The 13726-nt window shown below is 36.5% G+C and overlaps 1 protein-coding gene across 6 annotated transcripts in view; it reads left to right on the forward strand.

The window, feature by feature from the left end:
• LAMA2 (laminin subunit alpha 2) overlaps positions 1 to 13726 on the forward strand; it is a 710513-nt gene that overhangs the window by 234021 nt on the left and 462766 nt on the right. The window lies entirely within an intron of this gene.

The following is a 13726-nucleotide window of genomic DNA, read 5'->3' on the forward strand; positions in this document are numbered from 1 at the left end:
GTGTAGCCTCCTAGATATCACGTGCAATGCACATACGGAAATGTGTGGAAAACGTATTGCTGTGTTTAGTCGCTCGGTCGTGTCCGACTCTTTGCAACCCCATGGATTGTAGCCCACCAGGCTCCTCTGTCCATGGGATTCTTCAGGCAAGAATGCTGGAGTCGGTTGCCGTGCCCTCCTCCAGGGGTCCTTCCCAACCCATGGACTGAACCCAGGTCTCTGACATTGCAGATGGAGTCTTTACTGTCTGAACCACGTGTATTTTTTTTTCCACAAATGGAATTATCCTCTACATGTTATTTATGATTTATTTTTTCACTCACAATGCTATAGACAGTTTAGTTTTTTTTTTTCCATTTCAGCATTGGTAAATTTACACTGTGTGTTTTAATTGTGATGCAGTACTTCATTGTAAAATAGGAGCCCTACAATTTATTTAATTATATCTTCATTAATGGTTCTTTATTTCCAACTTTTAATGATTATAAACAATGCAGTAATGGACATCTTTTACAAGTATGGTTATATTTGTCCATAAATATACTTGTAAATAAATCTGATAAGATGAATCACTAGACAAAGGATATACACATTTTTATTTTTATATGCACTGGCTGAGAATTGAGTGAATAAACAGTAAAAAGATATTTCTAGGGGAAAAAGAAGTTGTAAATTATTATAAATTATCACTTATATTAGTTCTAATTATATCTATGATGCAATCAACTTAAAAAACTTTATGGCATTAGTATACAAGTACTGGAAATTGTATTTTAAAAGTGTTCTGTTTGTAACCAGAAACTTCCAGATCCACAGGAAAATCAAATATGTCAAAAGCCTGTTTACAGTTGTCAGAGCAAATTTCAGGATGTACTAGCCTGAGTTCTTCAGATACATATTTTTGTTCATTCAAAGTAATCAAACGGATTTATTTAAATACCCAAAATTTCATTCTCTCCCTTTTCTCCTTTTTTCTCAAGAGTCTCTTTATAAGTGAGACATTATTGACATGGTAATGTAAAGCTCAAAATTAAGTTTTAATGTTTTGGGATTTCTGAACCCAATTAGCAAAAATCTGTAAATGGGCTAGCATTTTTTAAGTTTTAAAAGTTTATTTTCCAAAAAATGAAAAAAAAAGTCAAACTTAAATAAAACAATAGGTTTTGTTCTTCAAAACAGCATCACACATAAAAATTGATATTCAGATCAGATCAGTCGCTCAGTCGTGTCCAACTCTTTGCGACTCCATGAATCGCAGCATGCCAGGCCTCCCTGTCCATCACCAACTCCCGGAGTTCACCCAAACTCATGTCCATCAAGTCAGTGATGCCATCCAGCCATCTCATCCTCTGTCGTCCCCTTCTCTTCCTGCCCCCAGTTCCTCCCAGCATCAGAGTCTTTTCCAATGAGTCAATTCTTCGCATGAGGTGGCCAAATTACTGGAGTTTCAGCTTTAGCATCATTCCTTCCAAAGAAATCCCAGGGCTGATCTCCTTCAGAATGGACTGGTTGGATCTCCTTGCAGTCCAAGGGACTCTCAAGAGCCTTCTCCAGCACCACAGTTCAGAAGCATCAATTCTTCGGCGCTCAGCCTTCTTCACAGTCCAACTCTCACATCCATACATGACCACAGGAAAAACCATAGCCTTGACTAGATGAACCTTTGTCAGCAAAGTTAATGTCTCTGCTTTTGAACATGCTATCTAGGTTGGTCATAACTTTTCTTCGAAGGAGTAAGCATCTTTTAATTTCATGGCTGCAATCACCATCTGCAGTGATTTTGGAGCCCAGAAAAATAAAGTCTGACACTGTTTTCACTGTTTCCCCATCTATTTCCCATGAAGTGGTGGGACCGGATGCCATGATCTTTGTTTTCTGAATGTTGAGCTTTAAGCCAACTTTTTCACTCTCCACTTTCACTTTCATCAAGAGGCTTTTGAGTTCCTCTTCACTTTCTGCCATAAGGGTGGTGTCATCTGCATATCTGAGGTTATTGATATTTCTCCCGGCAATCTTGATTCCAGTTTGTGATATTAGACTAATAAAATTTTGAACTGACAAGATTTTATGAGAATCATACTGACTAAAAATGTGTAATTATTTTGTAAATAATAATGTTAATGATATTTCAGATTAAATCAAGAAAAGTGAAAAAGTTTATTAAAAGATAACGATTAGTATACATGGATTTTAGATATGAGTTATATGACATTACAAGTCAGACCTTTCTCCACAGATTACTTTTGTCTCCTAGTGTTGTTTTGTTTAAAGATTTATTTATCCTCCATCAAGTGGTCTTTCTAAGGCTTTTCAGCATGTCTTTTCCAACTGATTGAGAAATCTTCTTTTAGTAAATTAGTATCCTCAGCAATCTCCATTGTCTTTGGCTATTGTATTTGTTGTGACTTAGAACAAAGGCAGAATACAGGGAAATGTGGAAGTGAACACTCTAGAAGAATCCAAATGTACCTAATGTCTTCTCATGCTGCTGCCTTATTGCCTTTAATAAAAAAATAGCTTTTGAACTGCAAGGATATTTTTAAGCCACATGAATCAGTATGCTCCTTTAGCTGGACTTTTCAAGGAGACTTTTTGAATGCTGAAATGATTAACAGTATCTGAAGTGAAATTGCGCAAACTGTGGTGTAGTAATAGTGGATGGGAATACATATGAGCCTAGAGGCCCCTGCTGAGCGCAAAACAAAACCCTCCTTCCCCCTTGTCCCTCACCGATGGTGGGCCTGGGATTTCAGAAATAATTACTTACAGAGCACTTATAAAAACAAATGACTCAGCCTCTTCATGGTGCTTGTTTTGTTTGGGGAAGTTTGTCAACTAGGCTGTTAAATTGGGAGATTTACCAATTTAATAAAAATATTTGGTATCTTTCTGAAGACCTCAGAGTCTCCTGCAAATACAATTTCAGTTTTTATTACAAACCTCCTTGATACTATTGTTTTCCAGATATTTTTACTTACTCTGGATATTTTAATTTAGCATGAGTCATTCCTGTAATGACTTTTCATCCCAGCTCTGTCTATGTGTTTTCAGCAGTGTGTCTGCTATTCTAAAGTTCTTCCTAAACTTTTCACATTAGACCTGCAGAGCCTCATGACACCAGGAGTAAAAGCTGAAAACTCTGGAAGGAGGTGCTAGCAAGTAACCTCAATTCTGGAAATAGTATGCTTTAGAAAAATGAAATCATCTTGTTAGTAAAGTTCCTGATTGAAGTGAAGTGAAGTCGCTCAGTTGTGTCTGACTCTTTGCAGCCCCCTGGACTGTAGCCTACCAGGCTCCTTTGTCCATGGGATTTTCCAGGCAATAGTACTGGAGAGGATTGCCATGATTAAACCTTCTAAAAACAAGTGTAAATCAATTTTAAGAAAATTGTATCTGGAGCCCCTAAAAACTATAGAAAAGGCTGTGGAGCAAAGAAATTAGAAGGCAGTAGCAAATTGTAAATAATATATTTTGAAATTATAATTAAAATTTACCAGGGTTAATTTTCTGAGGCATTGAGCTATTAAAGATTTATAAGTTACCTAAATCTCAAATCTTTCTGAGGTAATCGCTTCAGTTGAGATAAAGGGAAGTTATCTTATTTGCTGCTTCACTGCTTAAAGCAGTATGAAAAAAATCAAATTTATGATTATTACCAATTACTATGTTTATTTGAAAATTATGGTTAACTGTTAACATGAAAAAAAAGATTATTAAATGTTGTTTTAGTCTTTCGTTAAAACTTAGAAACAGAACTTAATAAGTTTCCTATACCAATTAATCTCTACTTGAATATCCTGCTCAAAATCCTATGAAAACTTTAGGTTTAACTCTGTAATACTTTTATCATACCAGATGAGAATTTTAAATGGTTAGCAGAATATTGAAGGAAATGTATATTTTTCTTTTCATCACATTTATACAGTCACCATTTATAATGTGATATTGAAAAAATCTTGTATCAGAATTGCTTCCCTATTGTCAAAAGTTCCTTCCTGAGATTGCACTGATACAGACAACGGAATTTCATTCTGGGGCACTTCACTAGGAAAATGTGCTCATTATTGGAAACACAGCCTTATTGGCCCAAAGTGATAATTCAAAGAAATGGGACTCAGAATGCCTTCATGCTATTTTTTGCTTCATGCCTTTGGAAATCTTTGGGAGGCCTAATAGCACTAGACAGAACATTGGAAAGCAGGATGACATATGAAGTTTACAACCTGATTTTTGTAAATGGTGCTTATGTGAACATTTTGCAACTTGTGTTTTTGTGGGGATTGAACAATGTATGGGTTTGTGGGACAGGAGTTGTGCAGAGGAGTCGTGTGTGGCAAGTACATCCCACTCGGGTTGCCTGCCCCAGCTTACCTGCACAGCTCCACAACACACACTCACAGTTGGACTATCCTAATTCTGTCACTTCTAGCTTGTTTACTCTTGGGAAGGTTATTTAACCACTCTGAGCCTGTTTCCTCATCAGCAAAGATGAGGAACATAGTGAAAGTGAAAATGTTAGTTGATCAGTCATGTCCAACTCTTTGTGACCCCATGGACTCTAGGCTCCCAGGCTCCTCAGTCCATAGAATTCTCCAGGCAAGAATACTGGAGTGGATTGCCATTTCCTTCTCTGGGGGATCTTCCTGACCCAGGGATCGAACCTGGGTCTCCTTCCTTGCAAGCAGATTCTTTACTCTCTGAACCACAAGGGAAGCCCTCTGAGGTAAAATTAAATGATAAAATTAGTAAATCAATACCCATTTAAAAATGATTACAACTTAAAACCTCCTAATTCTTGTGATATTTTCTTGAAACAATAGTTACATTTTGGTTAATAGTGGAGATTTGAAGCTTACACCTAAATTCAGATGACACACCTTGATAAATTGGTTATAAATTTTGATACCAGAAGCATTGATCTTTGTTTGGGACTGTCTTTTCAAGACTATATATAGAGTGAACATTCCTAGAAAATAGTGATAGCGTCCCCCTGTGACATCAAGGGCGGGTTTGCTTACAGCTATGGAAGATGTAAGTGGTATCTCCCTCCAGAGTAAAAGATTTGGGTTCTTTCTGCTCAGAATTCTTCATCTGTAATAGAACCTGCTGGAGCTCCAGTATCAGCTGGTTCTCACTATATCTCTCTGTGTGGCAAAGTGAGGCTCAGGAACTGGCCTCAAATATGCTGATGCTCGTGATACCTCCTGTACTCAGAGGGATAAAGACCCTTTTCCCGTTGTTGGAGTCTGGTAGGTTCTGCCAGCATCCAGGAAGCTGTGTCAGTCTAACTTGTTATCTTACAGGTAAGGTAAAATTGGAAAATCTTACCTTAACAGTTTATTTAGATATAATTCACATACCACAGAATTCAGAAATTGAAAGTGTACATGTCGGTTATATTTAGTATCTTCACCAAATTGTGCCTCCATCATCACAATCTATTTGTAGAACATTCTCAACACCTCAAAAAAGAAACCCAATACACTTCAACAGTCCTTCCCCTTTCCTGTGCTTCTCCCCCTCTCCCTGGCTGTCTTGTGTTGGTTAGCACATAGGTGGGGAGGGTAGAAGCAGGAGAGCAGTTAAGAGACATTTGCAGTACTTCAGGGGTTAATGGTAGTGATTTAGAGCATGGTGGCAGGAGCAAAAGGTGCTAAGAATTGTCTGAGTAGAAGACGTATTTTTAAAGTAGTGCCAATAGGATTTCCTGACCAATTGCATCTGCCAGGAGGATTTGCAGATGAGTTTTCCATTAGGTGTCTGAGAATGAGATGAGTAAAGAATGAGTCTACAGTTTTTGGCTGGATTGACTGGAAGGATTGAGCTGCATTAAACTTGTTGGAGAGGACTGTGAGTATAGCAAGTTTTGATGGGCAAGAACAGGAGTTCAATTTTGGATATGTTAAACTTGAAATGTCTATTAGACATTATGGTGAGGTTGAATAGGTGGCATATAGTATTCTAGAATTCAGTTGATAAATACTGCTGAAATATATGAATTTGAGAATTTAAAGCTGGAAGACTGCATGAGATCACCCAGGAAGTACATGAAAACCAAGAAGAGAAATAGCCCTAGGACTGAGCCCTGAGGCATTTCCACCTTTAGAGGTCAAAGAGATGAGGTAGAACTAGCAAAATCAAAGGGCAAACACACACAGTTTTGGACAGGGAAATTTCTCACAGGAACATTGCAAGCATTACATATTCTCTTTGTTGCAGGATGTGAAAATAATCTTTTGGGAAATGTGCACTCAGACCTTGGTGTGATTTATATAATAAGCAATGGACTATTTGATAATTTCATTTGATTCCTAAGAAAACTAAATGTTATTTGCTATTTAAAAAAATATCAGGGGAAGGGGCTCCAGGCTCATAAAGGAGAACTTGATTAGGGTTTTCCAGAAAGGTATAGAAAGCCCAAATGTTATTATATATTAAACAAAAGCAAACTAGCATATACTGATTTTATGTCCTTCAATCTCCACATTCCAAATTGTTATATCAAATCTTATATATCATATATTCAAAGCTGTATCACAATGGTACATTCTTGAAATAAGATATAAAGGGTGAACTCTGAATTTAGAGACTTGCTTTGAAAAACTGTTATGATATAAATAATTTAAGTAATTTTGATCTAGCTCTTGGCTGTATTGGTAAAACTTTGAAAGACATTTATTTTTAAGTGCAGTTTCATTTCTCTATCTTCAAAGCCTTGCCAGTCAAATTTTACACATTAAGAAAAAAATAAAGCCCCCATCACATCATTCATATTAGTTTGTCCTCCACCATAAACTGCCAGAATTAAAAAAAAAAAAAATTGGTAAAACTAAGTTGGTATCTTCTGTGATGCCAAACATCTGGGTGAAACAGAAACATATAGTCAGTCATCAATGTTTATTACCATCTTGATATTTTGTGTCATGGAAATGATAAATCATAATTAGCACTTCAGTTTGTCAAACAGATGTTCATTGAAATACAAACACAACCTATTCCAGAAGCTGGAAGGACATTTTAGATGACCCATAATTGTTCTTCTGCTTCTCAAAGTTAAAGAGAAAAATAATATTAACATCATTTATCCAATGATGTGTAAAGATAGGGGAAATTATTTTATAAAATGAGACTATACACTAAAATGATAATGTGTTGAAATTAATTGAACTCATTGTATTTTAATGACATTAATGACTGAAAACAGCAGACAGGATTATATATTACATTTACGATTCAAGCATAGTGTATATTTTTGTCAGGTTTTCTTCTTTTAACTCTGTTTTTAAATGAGTGACATTGACACAGTAAACCCCTTTCCATCATAAATGATTATTTGTTTTCAATGGGCTAACAAGTATTTGATTTGACAAGTGAAAAGATTTCTCAAGTAAATTCTCTTTGCTTGCCAATTTCTTTCTTAAATGTTTAATATTTCCCGAAGGCTTTCTGTTGTTGATTCTTTAAGAATACTAAAACTGTAAGGAGTTCTGTAATTCTGGGTAGTGGAGGGAAAATGTAGGCAGGCTTTGCTAGCTGTATCTTTCTCTATTTCCAATTTGAATTTTTTATTTCTATCCTGACCTTTAATTTTTGTGATTCAGTTTTCTTTTCCCCAATAACCTTTGTTTTTGAAGTAGTCGTCCTCCTACCACTTAATGAAAAACTTCAGGAATAGAGAAAACTGCAAGGAGTGTTAAAATGATTAAGGAAAAGACACTATTGTTATAAATAGAACGCTGAAAATAATTATTTTGGAAGAGGAACATTCATTTGGGTGTATAAACTCTGTAATGCTTCTTTAAAAAAAAGTTTTCACTAGTTTGTTGACCTACATACATACTGTATTTTTATTTAAAGGAGGAATGGCATTGCTGGTGGTATATGTGCACTTCTGTAGAGATTATAAACTGATGGTTTATATAATTCATGATGATGTTTATAAGAGAATGTTTTCTCTTTGTCAATGCCATTTTTCCTAAATGGACTACAGGAAGGAAATAGGGATTTACAATTGTGAAGAAAGAGATTCTGGTAAATACAAGGTGGTGATTTAAAATTGAGGGTAATTTTTATTTAAAATATGACATACTTTTGAGTCCCAGTTAAAGGGACTTGAAAGAAGCTGAGGTATAGATGTGGCAGTTGAGAGAAAAGGCTACTTCTGCTATAGTGAATTACTGGAAGATGGAAAGGTCATGAGATAAACCAGTGAAGAGCTCAATTATGATAGAGAAGAAAAAGAAGGGGAGAGAAGGTGAATTGTTAGGAAAGAAGGAATGAATATTGATCAGATTTTCAGAAAAATCTATAAATAAACAACAGCCCATACTAATGCCAGTCATAGGCCTGAGTTTTTTGAAAACTAGTTCTATTTCATTATGAATAAAGCTGTTCTTCGAAGCATGGCCTTTGTGTTCTCTGGGCCTGGGCTATGGAGTGTGATGACTGGATAAGAGAAGTCTAAATGTCATCTTTCCACATTAGGTAATCAGCCTAACAGGGATGCCTATAGATAAGATTTCAGAAATTCTTCTTTGTATCTCTCAAAAGGCTGCCATAACTAGTCATGTAATAAGGAATGACATCTCCTATTAATGAGTCTATGTTTTAATAAGCATCTCATCATACTTAGAGATACTGAAGATGGCAGGGATGCTGATAGTGGTGGGACACGGAAAACCTAGAGAAAAGATAGAGAGAGGTCTGTGATGAGAGAGAAAAGGTAATTTTGGAATGGAGAGACTGAAAACATTGCATTCTGGTCTCGTGAATATTCACCAGACTTAGTGTTCTTTTATTTCAAGGAACCAAGTTCACAAAAGCAACATAACATAATAATCATGTTAGATATCATTAGGTATCTTAGGTATCATTAGGTGTCAATAGGTATCATGTTAGATATCATTAGGTATGTTAGGTATCATTATTATAAACTATCTCGAAAAAGAGATTTAATGTTAACTTTTTATTTTGGAAATATACATAATAAGAGGAAAGAATAAATGAAATAGTCTGCTTGCCATTTCTCATTGGAGCCAGTTTAGAAAGAAAACAAACCAAAAAAATTCTTAAGCCCAACAGAGACATTTATAACAATTTTCCTAATTTAACTCCTTTTCTCTTTTGCTAAGGAGGAACAGTTGTATTTTTGTCATTAATAGAAAAGGGAACAGTGCCTAAACAGCCTATTATAAATTCTTCTGGGAAAGCATATTACAAATAATTGAAAACAAACCTGATTCTGTGAACTTGGCAGCAAATGTGTAACAGAAAGCAATTCAGCCCTGGCCCCTAGATGATTGATTAAATGTTTTATTCCCTTTACCTTTCATTCATGCTGTGTTTGTCAGAGGAAAGAGAAAAGGAAGTGTTGCAAACAAAATCCACTTTAAGGAAATAACTTAGGATAATGATCAATGACCTTCAATCAAGTGTTAATGTCTCTGAATATTCGTCATTATGTGTGGGTTCCTGCAGAAACTGAGTCCCTGAATTTTAGCACCCTTCCCTCCACCCCACCACTCCCTCCACCCCCAGCTAACCAACAGCACAAGCTGTATTTGAGCTTCTTTGAGGGCAAGGCCCTGCAGCTTCCTGTGGTCAGTTATTAGTGTGAGTCCAGCAAAGGAACAAGAACACTGTGTACTCGTTAAATCTGCAGAAAACCTCCTCTTCCGGTTGTGTGGGAGGAGAGGTCCCTTGGTACCTTCTGTTTCTTTGAAGGGACTAGAGATCTGTTGGTGCTATGCAGATGTCAGGGGTGCGCAGAGCCAACATCTTACAAACCTAGTAAATAAATGATTATGATCCAGTTCTGTACAGAATAATGGTAAGAACCTGAACTTAAGCTACTGTTGACATGGATCATATTTGTTGTTCAATAAAGAGTGTAAAATTAGTATCAAACCTTGTCAATGAAACATTGCCTTAACACCTTGATATTTTCAAATGATATCTAGTCATCTGTGTACATCACAGTACTGTGTTTGCAAACCCGGTGACTCCAACACAATTTTAAGTATGATGGCACATTTATAGAGTCTCTTCCTATATCAGATCCTCTTCCTTTTCATCCTGCTCTTCTCAAAAACTACTGCTCAGATGTTGGTAATTCTGCAGCCTCCTCTTCCCATAGCCATTGTGTTGGCACTTGGTTACCTGCTCTGTCCTCAGACCCCAAAGCTGTCACATCAGAGGATGGGCATATATGCCATCCCCCAAGTGGCAGTCCCAGCACTGAGCTGGAGGGGGTAGAAACTACAAAGTCCTGTGATCATTCTTTCTCTTAATTGCTTATCTGAAATTGGTGATGAACTAGGAGGCAAAACACAGGCAGAGGTCCTGCTCTTTCTTCTTGATGCACTTGATGAACTTCCCACTGAAGTTCAATATTTTCAGCACTTCCAGAATCACCTCTCCATTGTGAGTGGGAACTTTGTCTCTACTACCTCCTTTGTCTGAAACTATTCCCAGGTGGTGCTAGTGGTAAAGAAACAGCTTGCCAATGCAGGAGACATAAGACATGCTGGTTCCATCCCTGAGTGGGGAAGATCCCCTGGAGGAGGGCATGGTAACTCACTCCAGTATTCTTGCTTGAAGAATCCATAGACAGAGGAGCCTTGTGAGCTACATACAGCCCATGGGTTTGCAAAGAGTTAGACATGATTGAAGCGACTTAGCCCGCATGCAGATTGCTGATAGGTAACTACTGCAAAGGGCGCAGCACATCCTGCTTAGCAGAGACACAGCCATTTGTGTTATTTCCCTTACTCTTTTGAAAGTAACAACAACTAACAATAATTTTTCCTGTGTGCCAGGCATTTTCCATTCAGGTTGCATGAATTATCTTCTTTAATCTAGCAAACAACATAATAAGTAGACATTATTATTATTACATGCCTTTTACAGGGGAAACTGAGGCAGAGAGCGATTAAGTCAATTGCCTAAATTCACATAAGTAGTAAGTGACAGAGTCAGACTTTGAACCTGGCAGTCTGCCTCAACATATATGATCTTCGACTGTGATTAACTGAACACACACAACACATGTCCACACATTCATTCATACAAAGCACCAAAAATGTTATTACCCCAAAATTAAAAAAGCATATATATATACACACACAACATCTTTGTAGTCTTATAGGCAAACTCAATGATATTCAGATTTACACTTCCACTGAAATAAAAATCCTTCTGTAATCTAAGTATAGAATTTTGCTCTGTAAGGAAAAACAACTTATTTTGTTAATTATTTTACTCTTTGTGTAATGAAAAATCTTAGGATTGGAGAGGTGAAAATCTGTAGTTTCTTCTCACAAAGCTAAGGCTATAGGCCATATTTAAAATAATAGAACATGTGACTTCACTTGAAAGCATAGAAATGTGCTCAACTGTAGATGGACAGTTTCTCTGTAAAGATGAAATAAAATGAAGCAGAACAAGAATAAGCAGCATGGAAGGTGAGCGGAGAATAAGCAGAGCTATTAAGAAGACATCAAAAAATTAATGATGTGAAGGCAAAAGAAAAGAGAGAGAGAAAGGTTGCAAAAGGGAAGAACATTCAGAGAATGAGCCTGTCTTTGCACTGGTGAGAGAGTGGTGTGTGTAGGCAGTCACTCTATACTAGGAGACTAATTTGCATACACAAAGGTTAGGGGTGTTAGGAGGGGTGTTAACCTAGGAGACGTGCTCCATCTTGAAGACCTTGTGCTATGTTCAGTCCCATCCCTAAGTATTAGTATGTTTCTGTCCTTTAAAGTCTCTGACATCTTGTGGTTTGACATCGAAACTTTCTGAACATTAAATTAATTGAAATTGCCAATGACCCTCCCCACATGCTCTTCTATGTAAGCAGAAAAAAAAAATGAAGTAATGTATCTTTACATACTTCATTTATATATTTGCAACATACACACACACACACGTCTTTGAGGAACCCTTGAGCCAGAGAAAGAATGAGAGGCTGCATTTCTTTTTCAAGTACACATCTAGGTTTTGTTCCAATCTGATGACGCAGGATCTGGCTTTGTATCTAGACCTCTTGCTCCAAGATTTTATTTTAATTTTAAGCAAGTGTTCCCACACAGGGACTGAAAACAAAACAGGAAAATGTTGCTTAAGTTTCCTTTGTGCTGTTATTACATGTCTTTCAAGTGTACTGATTGTTCTGTCCCACTAATGTAGGTCATCGTACTCTGAGTTGCTTTTTTTTATATTAGGAACTGTCTCTAATAGTCCTCCACAGTAAGGAATAGCATGTTAGTTTCACAGATATTTAGTTTTGATATTAACATATTATTTTCCCCTTCTCTCTATAACTTGAGATTTTAGTACTCCCTACATAGTAGAAATTGCCATGAAGTATAAATTAATTTCTTTTGCATACCAATAGGTGGTTTTTATTTACAAAGATGCTTATACTAAACCTGTCATAATCAATTTCATTTATTATGATGTTAATAAGACCTTAGGTGTTGGTTCTTTGAAGAACAATTAATACTTTAGCCTTCAGTTCTTGACAGGCTTTGATTCTGGTTTTATTAATGTAGAGCTTTGCTTCCATTTACCAGAAGATTCTCTACTGCTGTGGATCAAGGCAAGAATACTGGAGTGGGTGGCCATGCCCTCTTCCAGGGGATCTTCTGACCCAGGGATTGAACCCATGTCTTTTATCTCCTCCATTGGCAGGCAGGTTCTTTATAGCTAGCACCATCTGGGAAACCCACTAGAGTGTCTGGTATCCAGTAAATACACAATATAACCACTATTGTTTTCATATGTAAGCTCCTGGATATTCCAGAGCAATTTCTTAAATAGTTATGAGGTGGGAATAGATACCTAATGATTTATTCTCTCAGTCTATCTTTGGTTGAGGCACACCCAGAACAAAATTTGGAGCAATGCAAATGTTTGAGGAGAGTCAAAGAATTTTTCTTCTTGTGGTTTTCCCCTCATGCCCTTCTCTGAAGCTACTCCTCTTAGATTCTTTCCATGCTGTGAATTTCAGATGATGTCTCTATCCCTGTATAGTCTTAGTTTGACAGCACAAAGTTTAGTAATGACATCTGCATTTGATACCATTTAAATGAGATATTCCCAAAACAGACTGAGGAAACTCATTTTGACAATTTTTCTTTTGTCCGTGCTAATATTGTATACTTTAACTGGAGGAAGAAAAACACAAATGATAAATGAGAAGTGTGCAATTTGGAGTACTTATATAAGTTATTATTTGAAAATATTTATTAATTTTAAAATAAATGTAAAATGAGCTCATGTGAGTCAAGGTTCTTTTAGAGGAAAAAAAAAAGGTGACATTTACATTTAGTAATTATTTCCTTTTTTTGAAAGCTTCAGGATCTTAAGTGTCATTGTTTCTTTTATACATCATGACCAATGGGGTATTTTATTCAATTATGATGGATTACATGTCACCCATCTGGACATGTTCCAGATGTAACTAATCTAAGATCAAAGTACTTAGAATTAAATGCTTTGCTGGATTGTTTTGACTTGAACAAAGCAAGAAGACCATCAGAAGCTTTTTGAAGAAAGGACTATACCAATTTTGAAACTTTGAGAAAATTGGAACTCCTAAACTAAGAATTTGCTTCTATTTTTTATCTTTCCAAACCACTTAGCCCTTCTATATGTTAATTCCATAGGAGTTAGAAACTGCTGCTGCTGCTGCTAAGTCGCTTCAGTCGTGTCCAACTCTGTGTGA

This window comes from Bubalus kerabau, chromosome 9, assembly GCF_029407905.1.
Source record: "Bubalus kerabau isolate K-KA32 ecotype Philippines breed swamp buffalo chromosome 9, PCC_UOA_SB_1v2, whole genome shotgun sequence".
NCBI classification, from domain to species: domain Eukaryota; kingdom Metazoa; phylum Chordata; class Mammalia; order Artiodactyla; family Bovidae; genus Bubalus; species Bubalus kerabau.